This window comes from Choloepus didactylus, chromosome Y (assembly GCF_015220235.1).
Source record: "Choloepus didactylus isolate mChoDid1 chromosome Y, mChoDid1.pri, whole genome shotgun sequence".
Lineage (NCBI taxonomy): Eukaryota > Metazoa > Chordata > Mammalia > Pilosa > Megalonychidae > Choloepus > Choloepus didactylus.
In genome coordinates, this window is record NC_051335.1 from 52,809,677 (window position 1) to 52,824,370 (window position 14,694).

Genomic DNA, 14,694 nt, shown 5'->3' on the forward strand with positions numbered 1-14,694 from the left:
AACTCTGTATAGTTGGAAATTACATAGGTATCTACCAACTCTATGTATTATTTCAGAACTTTACAAAACAATTTTATTGATGATATTTATGTGTGAGAAAAAGAGAAATGTTAACTATATAACTACCATATTTCAAGGGACACTATTTAACAGTAAAGTTTTTATATCATGACAAGTTTAACTATTATATTTAGAAATGTTACCTAATCTAGAATGACAGTTATTAAATATTATATATTCCATCCCTAACTCCATTCTGATACTCTATAAATTACATCAAAGTATCTGTGGAAGTTGAAATTTTAACTAAGAAGGAAACTCAGGCTGGTTTTAAGGTTTCTGATATCCACTAAGTTTAGCACCTTTTCTTTCTTACCACAAAGAACCTTCTTTTATGTAAATATAAATTTTAGCTAGAACATATCATTTTCTGATGATGTACCATTACTGTTATTTATATTAAAACCCCATCCCTCATCAGAGTTTTATTTCTCCTCTGCTGTCTCAGCCTCTGAGCACATCCTGTGGAGCACTGCATTAGGATAGCAGACAAAAGCATCTGTTTCGCTTCCCAATTCTGCCAACTGCTGCAGTGAAGACACACAAGGATAATGGCCTTTTAGCATTTAGCATATCTGGCAATTTGGAATTGTTCTCTTGAAGACGTCGAGAATGTCTCACTGGCATTAGAAACTTCAGCTCTTTAAACATAGAATTTGTTTCATCAAATTGCGTCTTCTTTTTTACACTTTACAAGTATGGTGTGGTTGAAACACTGTATTTAGTTAAGGATCTCACTCTAGTTTCTTATTGGGGTTTTTAGCATCACTGACGGGCTTTTGTTTTGTTTCTTGTTCATTTTCAGTCTGAAATATCACATTTTTAGGTTGTCTATTTTTCATTTCTAGTTTCCTGGCTCTAGGTTAACACCTATATTATCAGTATTGACTTGGATTTCTTCTGTGGCTGCACAAGCCTTGGGCTTTTCTCCAAAATTAAGTTCTAATTTATTCTTCAGTGTTAGAATATCTGCATTTGCATGTTGCATCTCTTCAATAGGCTGAGCCCCTGTCAGAATGGTTTCTTATAGATCGTGATAATGTTTTCAGTAGGACCTGTAATTGATTCAAGATGTACTAGGCATATCCCATATTTAAATTTTTTGGCATCTGGAATATTTTTAACCAGGTCATTCAGTGTGGTTTCTTTTGAGCATCCCTCATTAATTAGATTCAGGCATTCAGAAAATGTCATGTTTACTTTTTTAGTAAATGGTCTCTGCTCGTCTTCTTCTGCCATGATAGTCCAGAAAGACCCGACAGGGTTTTCGTCTTGTCCTTCAGGTTCTAGCTGGGTAAGTACAGAGCTAGAAGGCCTTTTCAGCACTCTTTCTCTGCCAGCTTTGCACTCAGTCAGATGGATTCTTCTCTCCTCTGCATTTTCTTTGGGCTGAGCCGATCTAACAAAGGTTGCTTGGGCTACAGTTTGTCTTTGCTGATTAGTGGTTTTGGACTTTTCTATCAGTTTGGTGTTAGAAGATGAAGTTGGCCTGGTTATAATTTCAGAACCCAGGTTTCTTGATGATGTCTCATTTCTTTTTTTGTCTTGAGAAGAACTGGTTTTGACCCTAGATAAATCTGTTTTTAACTGTAGTAATCAATTTCCATCTGGACTCTAACACTGGCAGAAGTTCTGCTGACATCCTGTTTCTCCTTGTCCTGGCTATTACTGTGGTAACTTCTAATAGGAGGTCATACAAGCTGTCAGTCCTGACATGCAGTGCTCACAAATTTTGTGGTAGCTCTGTTTGAGGTGCTGTTACTTTTCACTCTTACACTGCTGGTGTTTAAAGGCTGAGGCTCTGTGGCTTCAGAGACAGTAGCTGAAAGTTTCCAAGTTGTGGCAGAACTCACATCTTTGACTTGCAGAGGTTTTCTAAATGAATTCACCTTAGGCTGAATAATTTGGCCATGATAAGATCCCAGCAGCACAGGACTCTTAGGAATGTTAGCAGCATCTTGCTTCGGTTTTTCTGTAGTCATTTGGTTTTCTTTATTTTTTTTTTTTAAGTGAATTGCCTGGGTAAATGTCATACGTTGATTTTGAGGATCATCTTTAATTGGCAACAACTGTAGAGGTTGATTATTATCCTCAAAATTACATGTATCAACTTCTATAGTTGAATTGGTTAAGTCAGAAGGTTTTAAAGGAATACATTTTTTTCCATCCTTACATTATTTGCTTTCTGTAGATCTTTTGGCATTTTCTTCATCACCTTTTTTAAGTTCCAGAACTTTTGTCCTTTCTTGGACCTGGTGTTCAGATGTCATCATTCTCCAATCCCTGGATAATATCTGATCTTCCTCTTTGTTTATAAAAGTGTTTTCCTTCTCAAAGAAGTTCCTTGAGTGTTTGTCTTCTTTGTTCTCAGAGTGCGGGCTAGGCCTTCTGACTGGGTGGCGGCTGCAGGTCACTGGACAAGGCTGGGAGCTCATGGCAGCCCCGAGGCGGGCTTGGCGGACCCACCCACAGCCCGCAGCCACCCACCCTGGCCTCAGGAATCCTGTACATTTTAATCCATAACTTCCCATTCCCTATCCCCACCTTGTACCCCTATAACCTGTATTCTACATTCTGACTCTATGAGTTTGCTTATTCTAATTGCTTCAAGTGAGATCATATATATTGACCTTATATGTCTGGCTTATCACTCTCAACCTGATGTCTTCAAGGTTCATCCATGTTGTTGCTTGTTATGAAGAAGTCATTTGTTTCTATGGCTGAATAACATTCCATCATATGTATATGCCACATGTGATTAATCCATTTTTCAGTTGATGGACATTTGGATTGCATCCATCTTTTGGCAATTGTGAATAATGATGCTATGAACAGCAGTAGGCAAATATCTGTTTGAGTCCCTGCTTTCAATTCTTCTGTGTCTATTCCTAGTTGTGGGATTGCCAGGTCATATGGTAGTTCTATATTAGCTTTCTGAGGAACCACCAAACTGTTTCCACAGTGGCTGCATCATTTTACATTGCCAAGAGCAATGAATAAGTGTTACTATTTCTCCACATCCTCTCCAATACTTGTTATTTTCCATTTTAAAAAAAGCAGCCATTCTAATGGCTGTGAGGTGGTATCTCATTGTGGTTTTGGTTTGCATTTCCCTGATCGCTAATAATGTTGAGCATCTTTTCATGTGCTTTCTGGCCATTTTGTATATCTTATTTGGAGAGATGTCTAGTTAAGTCTTTTGACCATTTTTTAATTACATTGTTTCTTTATATATTCTAGATAATAAAACTTTATCAGATATGTGGTTTCCAAATATTTCTCCCATTGTGTAGGTTGTCATTTTATTTTCATGATAAAGTCCTTTCAAGCACAATGATTTTAATTTTAAGGCGGTCCTGTTGATCTACTTTTTCTTCTCTTGCTTGTGCTTTGGGTGGAAAGTCTAAGAAACCATTGCCTAATGCAAGGTCCTGAACATGCCTCCCTAGATTTTTTTCTAGGAGTATGCTAGTTCTAGCCCTTAGATTATGGTCTTTGATCCATTTTAAATTAAAATTTGGACATGGTATGCAGTAGGGGCCCTCATTTTTTGGCAATGGATATCCAGTTTTCCCAGCACCATTTGTTGAAGAGAATTGTTCTTTCTCACTTGAGTGGTCTTTGCCCCTTATCAAAAATCCGTTGGCTAAAATGTGATTGTTGATTTCTGAGCTCTCAATTTGATTCCATTGCTCTGTATGTCTGTCCTTGTGCCAGTACCATGCTGTTTTGATTACTGAGGCTTTGTAGTAAGTTTTAAGATTTGTCAGTATGAATCCTCCAACTTCACTCCTCTTTTTGAAGATGGCTTTAGCTATTTTCAGCCCCTTACCCTTCCATATAAATTTGACAATTGGCTTTTCCATTTTTGCAAAGAAGATTGCTATAATTTTGTTTGTGATTGCACTTAATCTGTACATTGCTTTGGGTAGGCTTGACCTCTTAATGATATTTAGTCTTCCAATCAATGAATGCAGAATGTCCTTCCATTTATTTAGGTTTCTTTTATTTATTTTAGCAATATTTTCTAGCTGTCTGGACAGAGCCTTTACATTCTTGGTTAAATTTATTCTTAGATATTTGATACTTTTAGTTGCTATTTTGATTGGAATTTTTTTCTTGATTTCTTCTTCTGATTGTTCATTTCATGTGAATAGAAACACTACTGACTTTTGGATATTGATCTTGTACCCTGCCACACTGCTGAATTCATTTATTAGCTCTAGGAGATTTGTAGTGGTTTTCTCAGGATTTTCAGTATATAGTACACCTGCAAATAGGGAAAGTTTTACTTCTTCCTTTCCAATTTGGATGCCTTTTCTTTCTTTTTTTTTTTTTGCCTCATGGCTGCGGCAAGAACTTGCAGTACAATCTTTAATTACAGTGTTGACAGTGGGATCCTTCCCTTGTTCCTGATCTTAGAGGGAAAGCTTTCAGTCTTTCATCATTAGGTGGGATTTTAGCAAAGGGGGTTTCATACATGATTTTATCCTTTTGAGGAAGTTTCCATCTATTCCTATTCTGTTTTTATCAAGAAGGGCTGCCAGATATTGTAAAATGCGTTTTCTACATCAATTGGGATGATCAGGTGTTTTTTTTTTTTTCCCCTCGTGTTAGTATGGTGTATTACAGTAATTGATTTTCTTATATTCCAATCTTACATACCAGAAATAAATTCCACTTGGTCATAGTATATAATCATTTTATTATGCTATTGTATTTGTTTTGTTAGTATTTTGTTGAGGATTTTTGCATATATATTCATAAGTGATATTTGTCTGTCTTTTTCTTCTGGTATCTTTATTTGGCTTTGGTATGAAGGTGATGTTGGTCTCATAGAATGAATTAGGGAGTGTTCTCTCCTCTTCAGTTTTTTGGAAGAGATTGAGCAGAATTGGAGTCAGTCTTCCTTGGAATGTTTGGTAGAATTCCCTGTGAAGACGTCTCGTCTGAAATTTTCTTTATTGGGAGGTTTTTGTTTACAGATTCAGTCTCTTCTTGGAATTGGTTTGTTGAGATCTTCTGTTTCCTCTTGAGTCGGTGTGTATGTAGTTGTGTGTGTTTCCAAGAATTTGTACATTTCATCTAGGTTATCTAATTTATTGGCATGGAGTTGTTCATAGTATCCTCTTGTATTCCTTTTTATTTCTGGGAGGTTGGTTATAATGTCCCTCCTTTCAGTTTTGATTTTAGTTGTTTATATTCTCTCTCTTTTTTTGTTTGTCAGTCTAGCTAAAGGTTTTTCAATTTTATTGACCTTTTTAAAGAACCAACTTTTGGTTTTAACTCTATTTTTTGTTTTGTATTTCATTTATCTCCACTCTAATCTTTGTTTCCTTCCTTCTGCACTTTTTTTCTAGTTGTTTTTTCTTCTTTTTCTAGTTCTTCCAATTTTGCAGTTAGAACATTGATTTGAAAACTTTTTCTTTTTTAATGTAAGCATTCAGAGCTATAAATTTCCCTGCCAGCACTAATTTCAGTGTATCCCATAGGTTTTTGTATGTTGTATTTTAATTTTCAGTTGCCTCAAGGTATTTCCTAATTTTGCTTGTGAATTTTCTTTTTTTAAATGCATTTTTATTGTGAACTTTAACATGTATACATAACAGTGATAACTTCCTTTTTAAATGCATTTTTATTGTGAACTTTAACATGTATACATAACAGTGATAATTTTCAAAGTACAATTTAACAAGTAGTTAGCAAATTTCAAGGAATGCCATGAGTCACGGTTCCACAACTTCAGCTATTTCCATTACTGTAAAATAAAACATATATATATATATATATATATATATATATATAGAAAGGTGGTAACTTTCAATGTACAGGTCAATAAGCAGTTATATAGATAAGTTCAAGAATTGTTATGGTTACAGTTCACAGTTTCTGTTCTTTCCTTATTATGTAATATAGGGTATATACAGAAAGATGAAGACTTTCAGAGCACAATTCAGCAAGTAGCTATAGAGTAAATTTCAAAGGATGTTATAGTTTACAATTCTACCATGTCATTTACATCCTTCCAGCTATTCCAACACCATAGCATCTAAAAATATACATACATATTTATGAAAAGTTTCAGTATTCATATACCTTTGTGAAATCTTATCTATTTGTTTCTACCCCTTCCTCTCATGTAATCATTTTCTCCATGTCAGGGTGTCTAGGCAGTGAGCACCCTAACTTGTTCATATTGAAAGGGGGTGTCAACAGTATGGGGAAGGGGGATGCATCTGACTGTAGTTAAAAGAGGCTGTGTATCTGTGTTCTAAGACTTGATTGGCATAGGAACACTCTGGTAGATTTAAGTTTCTGAGAGATAAAACTTACTGAATTTTTATACAATCTCAGGACCTAGGTATCTGGGGACTACTTTTGGTATGGTCATGGCATATTGTTGCCATTTGGGATTTCTAGCCAGAGCTTGCATGAGGAAACATCCAGGGTAGCCTCTCTACTCTTTGAGATCTCTCAGCCACTGTGACCTCAGCTTGTTACTTTTTTCCCCACTCTTTGGTCAAGTAGGGATTTTCAATCACTTGCTGCCAGGGCCAGATTCACTCCTGGGAATTACATCACACGTCACCAGGGAGATTCATTTCCTGGAAGTAATGTTCCTCATGGTGGGGAGGTTAATGAATTGTTTGTGGAGTTGGGCTTAGAGATGAAAGGCCGCATCTGAGCAACAAAGGAGGTTCCCTGGAAGTACCTCTTAAGACTAATTATAGGAGGGCTCAGTCTCCCATTCACAACTCTTAAGTTTCACAAGAGCAAGTCAAGTCAAGAGCTTAATTTATTAACTAGGGGCTTCCTAATTACACTTAATGTATATTCTATCTGATGGTAAACAGTCAGCTTCTTACATTATCTTCACTGAGTTGTACGATTATCACTCTCAACTTTAAACAATTATCATAACATAATATGTCCCAGAGCTCTTATCAGCTGCCAATTATTCATCTGTAGTATTAGTGTAATGTTAGTAAGATATGTAAAAGGTAGTTTTCCATATACCACTCTGTGTTAACCCTCTGCACCAGTGTCATACCTTTATAAGTATATCATGCTAGCACTTATTTAGGTTTGTGGTACTACTCTGTTGGGCTGCATGCCTTTAACAACCATTTACAAACATGTTCACCTTCAGTGCATCACTGATACTTATAATCCCATTAATGAACTATAGTCACACCTGACCATTCCCATACCAATAAGTTCACTCTCATTATCATATCTGTATGAATTAGATTATCATTCCCCCTTCACTAGCTTCTGTCTGTCTCTAGGTCCCCTATATTCTACATTATAAGACACTTATTTTACATTTTCAAGGAGTTACATTAGTGGTAACACAATATATCTCCTTTTCTGTCTGGCTTATTTCACTCAGCATTATGTCTTCAGGTTCATCCATGTTATGTTTCATGACCTGTTTCCTTCTTAACTGCTGCATAGTATTCCATGCTATCTATATACCACATTTTGTTCATCCACTCATCCGTTGAAGGACATTTGATTGTTTCCATCAGTTGGCAATTGTGAACAATGTAGCTGTGAACATTGATGCAGTTATCTGTTTGTGTCACTACTTTCAGATCTTCTGGGTATATGAGAAGTGAAATTGCTGGATCATAGGGTAACTTGATATGTTTTCCTGAGGAACTGCCAAACTGTCTTCCAGAGTGGCTGTACCATTAAACAGTCCCACCAGCAATGAATAAGGGTTCAAACTCTAACATCCTCTCCAGCATTTGTAGTTTCCTGTTTGTTATGGCAACCATTCTTATTGGTATGAGATGATACCTCATTGTTGTCTTGATTTGCATCTCCCTAATAGCTAGTAAGAATGAACCTTTTTTTCCTGTGTTTTTAGCCCCTTGTATTTCCTCTTCGGAGAAATGTCTTTTCATATCTTTTGCCCTTTTATAATTGGGCTGTTTCTACTATTCTCAGTGAATTGTAGGATTTCTTTATATATGCAAGATATCAGTCTCTTATTAGATACATGGTTCCAAATATTTCCTCCCATTGTGTTGGCTGCCTCTTCACCTTTTTGACAAATTCCTTTGAGGTACAGAAGCTTTTGATTTTGAGGCATTCCATTGATCTATTTTTTCTTTCATTGCTTGTGCTTTGGATGTAAGGTCTTAGGAGCAACCTCCTAATACTAGGTCTTGAAGAGGTTTCCCTGCATTATCTTTTGGGAGTTTTATAGTATTGTCTCTTTTACTAAGGTCTTTGATCCAGTTTGAGTTTTTTTTAATAAGATGTGAGGTAGGAATCCTTTGGATATGGATATCCAGTTCTCCCGCCTCATTTGTTACTTGTTAAAGAGACTTCTGCCCCATTTCAGTGGATTTGGGAACCTTATCAAAAATCACATGACCATAGATCTGGGTTCTCTTTCCAAATTCTCAGTTCATTTCATTGATCATTATGTCTATCTTTGTGCCAATACCATGCTGTTTTGACTGCTGTGTCTTATAGTAGGCTTCATTGTCAGGAAGTGTAAATCCACCCACTTGGTTTTCTTTTTTAGAATGTTTTTAGCAATGTGATCCCTTTCCCTCCAAATAAATTTGATAAGTTTTTCCAAGTATGAAGAGGAGGTTGTTGGAATTTTGCTTGGAATTGCATTGAATCTGTAGATCAGTTTGTGTAGAATTGACATCTTAGTAAAGTTTAGCCTTCTTATCAATGAACACAGAATATCTGTCCACCTCTTTAGGTCCCATTTTATTTCTTTTAGTACAGTTATGTAATTTTCTGTTTAGAGTTCTTTTATATCCTTGGTTAAATTTATTCTTAGGTACTTGGTTTTTTTAGTTTCTGTTGTGACTGGAATCTTTGTTTTTTTTTTTTTTTTTGAGTGTCTCTTCAGTTAGGTCATTTCTAGTGTATAGGAACATTACTGACCTATATGCATTAATCTTGTATCTCACACTTTGCTGAATTTCTTTTCTAGCTCAGATAGCTGTGCCTCCATTTTTCAGGGTTTTTCAAATACAAGATCGTGTCATCTGCAAATGATGACAGTTTTCTTCTTTTCCATTTGGATGCCTTTTATTTTGTCTTGCCAGATTGCTTTGGCTAGAACTAGCACAATGTTGAATAATAGTTGTGACAGCAGGCATCTTGTCTCATTCCTGATCTTAAAGGTTTTCAGTCTCTCACCATTGAATACTATCTTGCTGTGGGTTTTTCATATATGCCCTTTTTATCATATTGAGGAATTTTCCTTCAATTCCTACCTTTTGAGGTGTTTTTTTTTTAATGATGTTGAATTTTGTTGAATGATTTTCTGCATATATCGAGATGATCGTTTGATTTTTTCCTTTTGATATGTTAATGTTTGTATTACATTGATTGATTTTCCTATGTTGAACCACCCTTGCTTGCCTGGGATAAACCCCACTTGTTCATGGTGTATGATTTTTTAATGTGTTTTTATTGATTTGCAATAATTTTGATAGGAATTTTTGCATCTATATTCTTAGGGAGATTGGCCTGTAGTTTTCATTTCTTTAGCATCATTCTCTGGTTTTGGTATTAGAGTGATGTTGGCTTCATAAAATGGATTAGGTATAGTGTTTCCGTTTTATTCAGCTTTTAAAGAGTGTGAGTTGGAATGTTTGTTTTTTTGTTTTTTTTTTTTTTTTTTTTTGGAAAGTTTGGCAAAATTCCCTTATGAAGTCATCTGGCCCTGTGCTTTTATTTGTAGGAATCTTTTGATGACTGATTGGATCTCTTGTGATTGGTTTTTGAGGTCTTCTGTTTCTTCTCTGGTCAGTCTAGGTTTGTGTTGCTACAGAAATTATCCATTTCCTCTAAATTGTCTAGTATGTTGGTGTACAGTTGCTCATGGTGTCCTTTTATAATTTTTTAAGATTTCTTTAGGATCCACAGTAATGTTCTCCATCTCATTTATTATTTTACTTACTTGGATCTTCTGTCTTTTTGACTTTGTCAGTCTAGTAAGGGTTTGTCCATCTTGTAATCTCAAAGAACCAACTTTTGCTTTTATTTATTCTCTATTGTTTTTTTTTTTTGATTTCCATCATTTATGTCTGCTTTAATCCTTGTTATTTCTTTTCTTCTACTTGTTTTAGGGTTAGTTTGTTGATATTTTCTAGATTCTTCAGTTGTTCCATTAGTTCTTTGATTTTAGTTCTTTCTTCCTTTTTAATGTTGCATTTAGAGCTATAAATTTCCCCCGCATCATCTTTGCTGCATCCCATAAGTTTTGATATGTTGTGTTCTCATTTCATTAGTCTCTAAATATTTAGCAATTTCTCTTGCAATTTCTTCTTTGACCCCCTGATTGTTTAAGAGTGTGTTCTTTAACCTCCAGATATTTGAGAATATTCTAGATCTCTGATTGTTATTGACTTCTAGTTGTATTGCATTGTGGTCTGAGAATGTGCTTTGAATAATTTCAGTGTTCTTAAAGTTACTGAGGCTTGTTTTATGCCCCAGCATATAATCTAGCCTGAATAATGTTCCATGAGTACTAGAGAAGAATGTATATCCTGGTTGGGATGTAATCCTGTATATATGTCTGTGGAGTCTAATTTGTTTATCACATTGTGAATAATTTCAATTTTTTAAATTTATTGAGGCTTGTTTTATATCCCAGCATATGATCTCTTCTGGAGAAAGTTCCATGAGCACTAGAGAAGAATGTGTATCCTGGTGATTGAGATGTAATGTTCTATATATGTCTGTTAAATCAAATTCATTTGTCAGATTGTTTAGGTTTTTAATTTCCTTGTTGGTCTTCTGTCTGTTTGATCTAGCTCTAGGAGAGAGTGATGTGTTGAAGTCTCCCACAATTATTGTGGAAACATCAATTGCTTCCTTTAGTTTTGCCAGTGTTTCTCATGCTTTCGTGGCCCCTTGATTGGGTGCATAAACATTTATGATTGTTATTTCTTCTTGTTGATTACCCCTTTTATTAGTATGTAGGGGCATTTTTTGTCTCTCATAACATCCTTGCATTTAAAGTCTGTTTTATCTGAGATTAATATTGCCACTTCTGCTTTCTTTTGGCTGTAGCATGCATGAAATATTTTTCCTTCCTTCCACTTTCAATTTCTTTGTGTCCCTGTGTCTAAGATGAGTCTCTTATATGCAGCATATTGTGGTTCTTTTTTTTTATCCATTCTGCCAATGTATATCTTTTAATGGGGGAGTTTAATGCATTTATACATTCAACGTTATTATGTGAAGGCATTTCTTGAATCAGCCATCCTATCCTTTGGTTCATGTTCTTCAGATATATTTTTCCCTCTCTCTCTTAATGTCCTTTAATGTACCAATACTAAATCTCTTTAGTACTGAACCTTTCTCCATCTCTCTCCTCCTTTCTTTGTTTCTCTATACATAGGGCTCTATTTAGTATCTCAAGTAGGGCAGGTCTCTGGTTAGCAAATTCTCTCAGCATTTTTTGTCTGTGAAAAATTTAATCTCTCCCTTATATTGAAGCAGAGCTTTGCTGGATAAAGTATTCTTGATTGGCAATTTTTCTCTCGCAATTTTAAATATGTTATGCCACTCCTTTCGCCTCCGTGGTGGCTGCTGAGTAGTCACTACTTAGTCTTATGCTGTTCCTTTGTAGGTGGTGATTTGTTTTTTTCTTGAAGGTTTCAGAACTTGCTCCTTCTCTTCGGTATTTAACAATTTGATCAGAATATTCTTGGAGTGGGGTTTATTGGATTTATTCTATTTGTAGTTCTTTGGGCATTTATGGTTTGTGTGTTTATGTTGTTTAGAAGGCTTGGGAAGTTTTACCCAAGAATTTCTTTGAATTCCTAGACCTTTTCTCTTCTCTTCCCCTTCTGGAACACAAATGACTCTTATATTGGATGTTTTATGTTATTTATCATCCCTGAGGTCCATTTGATTTTTTTCCCCATTCTTTCTTTTCTTCTTTCATTTTCCATTCTGTTGTCCTTGAGGTCACTGATTCTCTGTTCAGCTTCTTCTAGTCTTGTAGTATGAGTATCTAGAATGTTTTTTTAATTTGGTCCAGTTTCTTTTATTTCCATAAGGTTGTCTGTATTTTATTTACTCTTGCAATTTCTTCTTTATGGCTCTCCTATCATCATCTTCATGTCGTTTACATCCTGTGCCATGTTCTTATTGTTTGGCTTTAGTTCTTTTGATTAATTGCTCCAAGCACAGTGTCTCCTCTTATCTTTTGATTGGGTATTTGGGTTTGGGTTATCCATATCGTCTGGTTGTTTCATATACTTTAATATTTTCTGTTGTTTTTGGCCTCTTGGCATTTGCTTAACTTGATATGGTTCTTTCAGAATATGTAGTCTTATTCAAACATTTATATCTGATTTGTGAGATCTACAGGTTGGTGGAGTACACTTTCTCTAACTAACCAGTAGGTGGCATCCATGAGCCACCTATTCCCCTCAAGCAGTTCTCCCCAGTTTTGTCTTTTTGGTGAGTGGGTGTCTGAGTCTTGTGGGAGTCCAGTTAGTGCAACAGGTATGCATGTGTAGTTGTTGCAGCCTGCCCTGAATATGGGGTGTGTGTCTGAGTAGTTAGGTAGGGAGGGTGGCTTTAATAATCAAATCTCCCAGGTGTTCCAGGATTTTTAAAGCTGTGGCAATAGTCTAATCTTTCAGTTCAGTCTTGTCACAGTTTGTCTTTACTGCTGATCCTTGAGTCCTTGGTATTTACATATGGTCCCTGGGACTTGAGAGTGGGTCTTTCTTCCTAACTCTGCCCTCCTAGGGCCTCTGCTGAGGAAGACTGTGCTACATCACAGGTAAGCGCCATCCCTAAAGGGAAGTTCTGGGCCCTAGGGCCGTGTAGGTGCTTACCAGCCTGCTGAAACAGTGGCTGAATGGAGCATTTTAGTTTCCCCCTTTTCACCCGGCTCTGCCTTCCCAGCTCTGGGACAGTTAGCTGAGGGTGCGTGAAAGGCGATTGTCCATGTCTGATATCATTGCATGTGTCTGTTTTGCTGGAGGCACTTCCCTTCACTCTGGGTTGTTTGGGGTAGCTATGGGCTGTGGCACTGGCCCTCGGCAGAAGCTTTCCCAGCCCATTGGGAAGATGGTTGCAAGGGGACGCCCCCCTTTTCTTGGGAAGTTATGGTGTTCAGTGAATTTCTCAGGGACTAGACTTATTGCTTTGTCCCTCAGAGCTCTTGCCTGGGCCCAAACTGCAAGTCTTTGAGGCTTTCTGTAATGGGCTTCTTAGAGTAATTGTTTTAGAAAAGAGAAACTGACAAAAAAAAAGAAAAGAAAAAGAAGGGCCCTCCTTGCAGATTTAATGTGCTCTTGAAATGCTAAGAGACAAGGAATTTAGGACCATTAAGTAACAATCCGAAAGCAGAGAAACCAGCTCTTCAGAGAATGGTACTAGCCCTCTGGATTTGCATATGTGCCTGATTCTGTTTGAGTCCTGCCCTTCTCCATTTTATGTTCATTCGATCTCCAAAAAGTCTCTGTTTTAATTTTTGTCTTTTTTTTTTTTATTTGCTGTTTTTGCTTGCCCTGTCTCCTCTCTGCTGTGCTGACTGCTCCTGGATTCTGTGGTGTCTCGTCTCAGTCTACCTGTGTTTGGATTTTTTGATCAGCAGTCTGAGTTTTCAATCGAGCTGCAACTGTAGTTCTCCTCCCTGGTTCCCAGTACTGAGGGACCCTCCTCCCATGGGACTTAGCCTGGCAGGGAGGGGCACGGGTACCCTGGCCACAAGAACTTACAGAATTCGCTGATCTCAGCTGTTCCACATGTTCATGAGTGTTGTATGAAGTATGCCAAAAGTCAAATTGCTCTGTGGTGACCGGTCCACACAGTTCCTGGCTTTGTTCCTGCTGCCCGGCTGTTACATTTAATTGAAGCATATTACAGTCTTTCTGTTGAGTATAGATTCCAGTTTGCTTTGGTTATATTTTTCCCCACTTCCATCCCCTTTCCAACCCTCTGCTTGTTTGACATTCATTTGTTCTCCTACATGCAAGAACAGTTTTGTGTTTGTACATTTAGTCACAATTATTGACCACTCCAGTTTTTGCTAAGTTAGACTGTCCCAGTCTTTATATTCTATCTTTACCTCAGGTGTCATACATGTTCCTAGCCCACCTCCTTCAGCCTTACTCACGGACATCTTTCTTCAGTGTAGTTACAATATTGTGCTACCATCACACAGTATTATGCTATCAATTTCTGGTTCTATACAATCAAGCCTGCTAAACCTTCTCTAGTCCTTCACCATCAAATGCCAATCTCTACCCTCTTTCTCTCTCCTGGTAGCCTGTGTTATCAGATTTTAACTCCCAAAGTTTGCTCATTCATATTCATATTAGTGACACCATACAGTATTTGTCCTTTTGTTTCTGGCTAACTTCGCTTAACATAATGCCCTCAAGATTTGTCCATGTTATATGTTCTGTGTCTTTGTTTTGTCTTACAGCTGCGTAACATTGCATCATGTGTATGTACCACACTTTGTTTATTCGCTTGTCTCTTTATGGACATTTGGGCTGTTTCCGTCTCTTGGCTATTGGGAATAATGCCATGATAAACATTGATTTACAAATGTCCATTCATGTCTTAACTTTCAGGTCCTCTGAGTATATACCTAGTAATGGAATAGCTGGGTCATAT

The 14,694-nt window shown here is 36.8% G+C and overlaps 1 pseudogene; it reads right to left on the bottom strand.

The window, feature by feature from the left end:
* Positions 1–485: 485 nt before the first annotated feature.
* On the bottom strand, positions 486–14,194 carry LOC119524135 (annotated as a pseudogene).
* Positions 14,195–14,694: the final 500 nt, after the last annotated feature.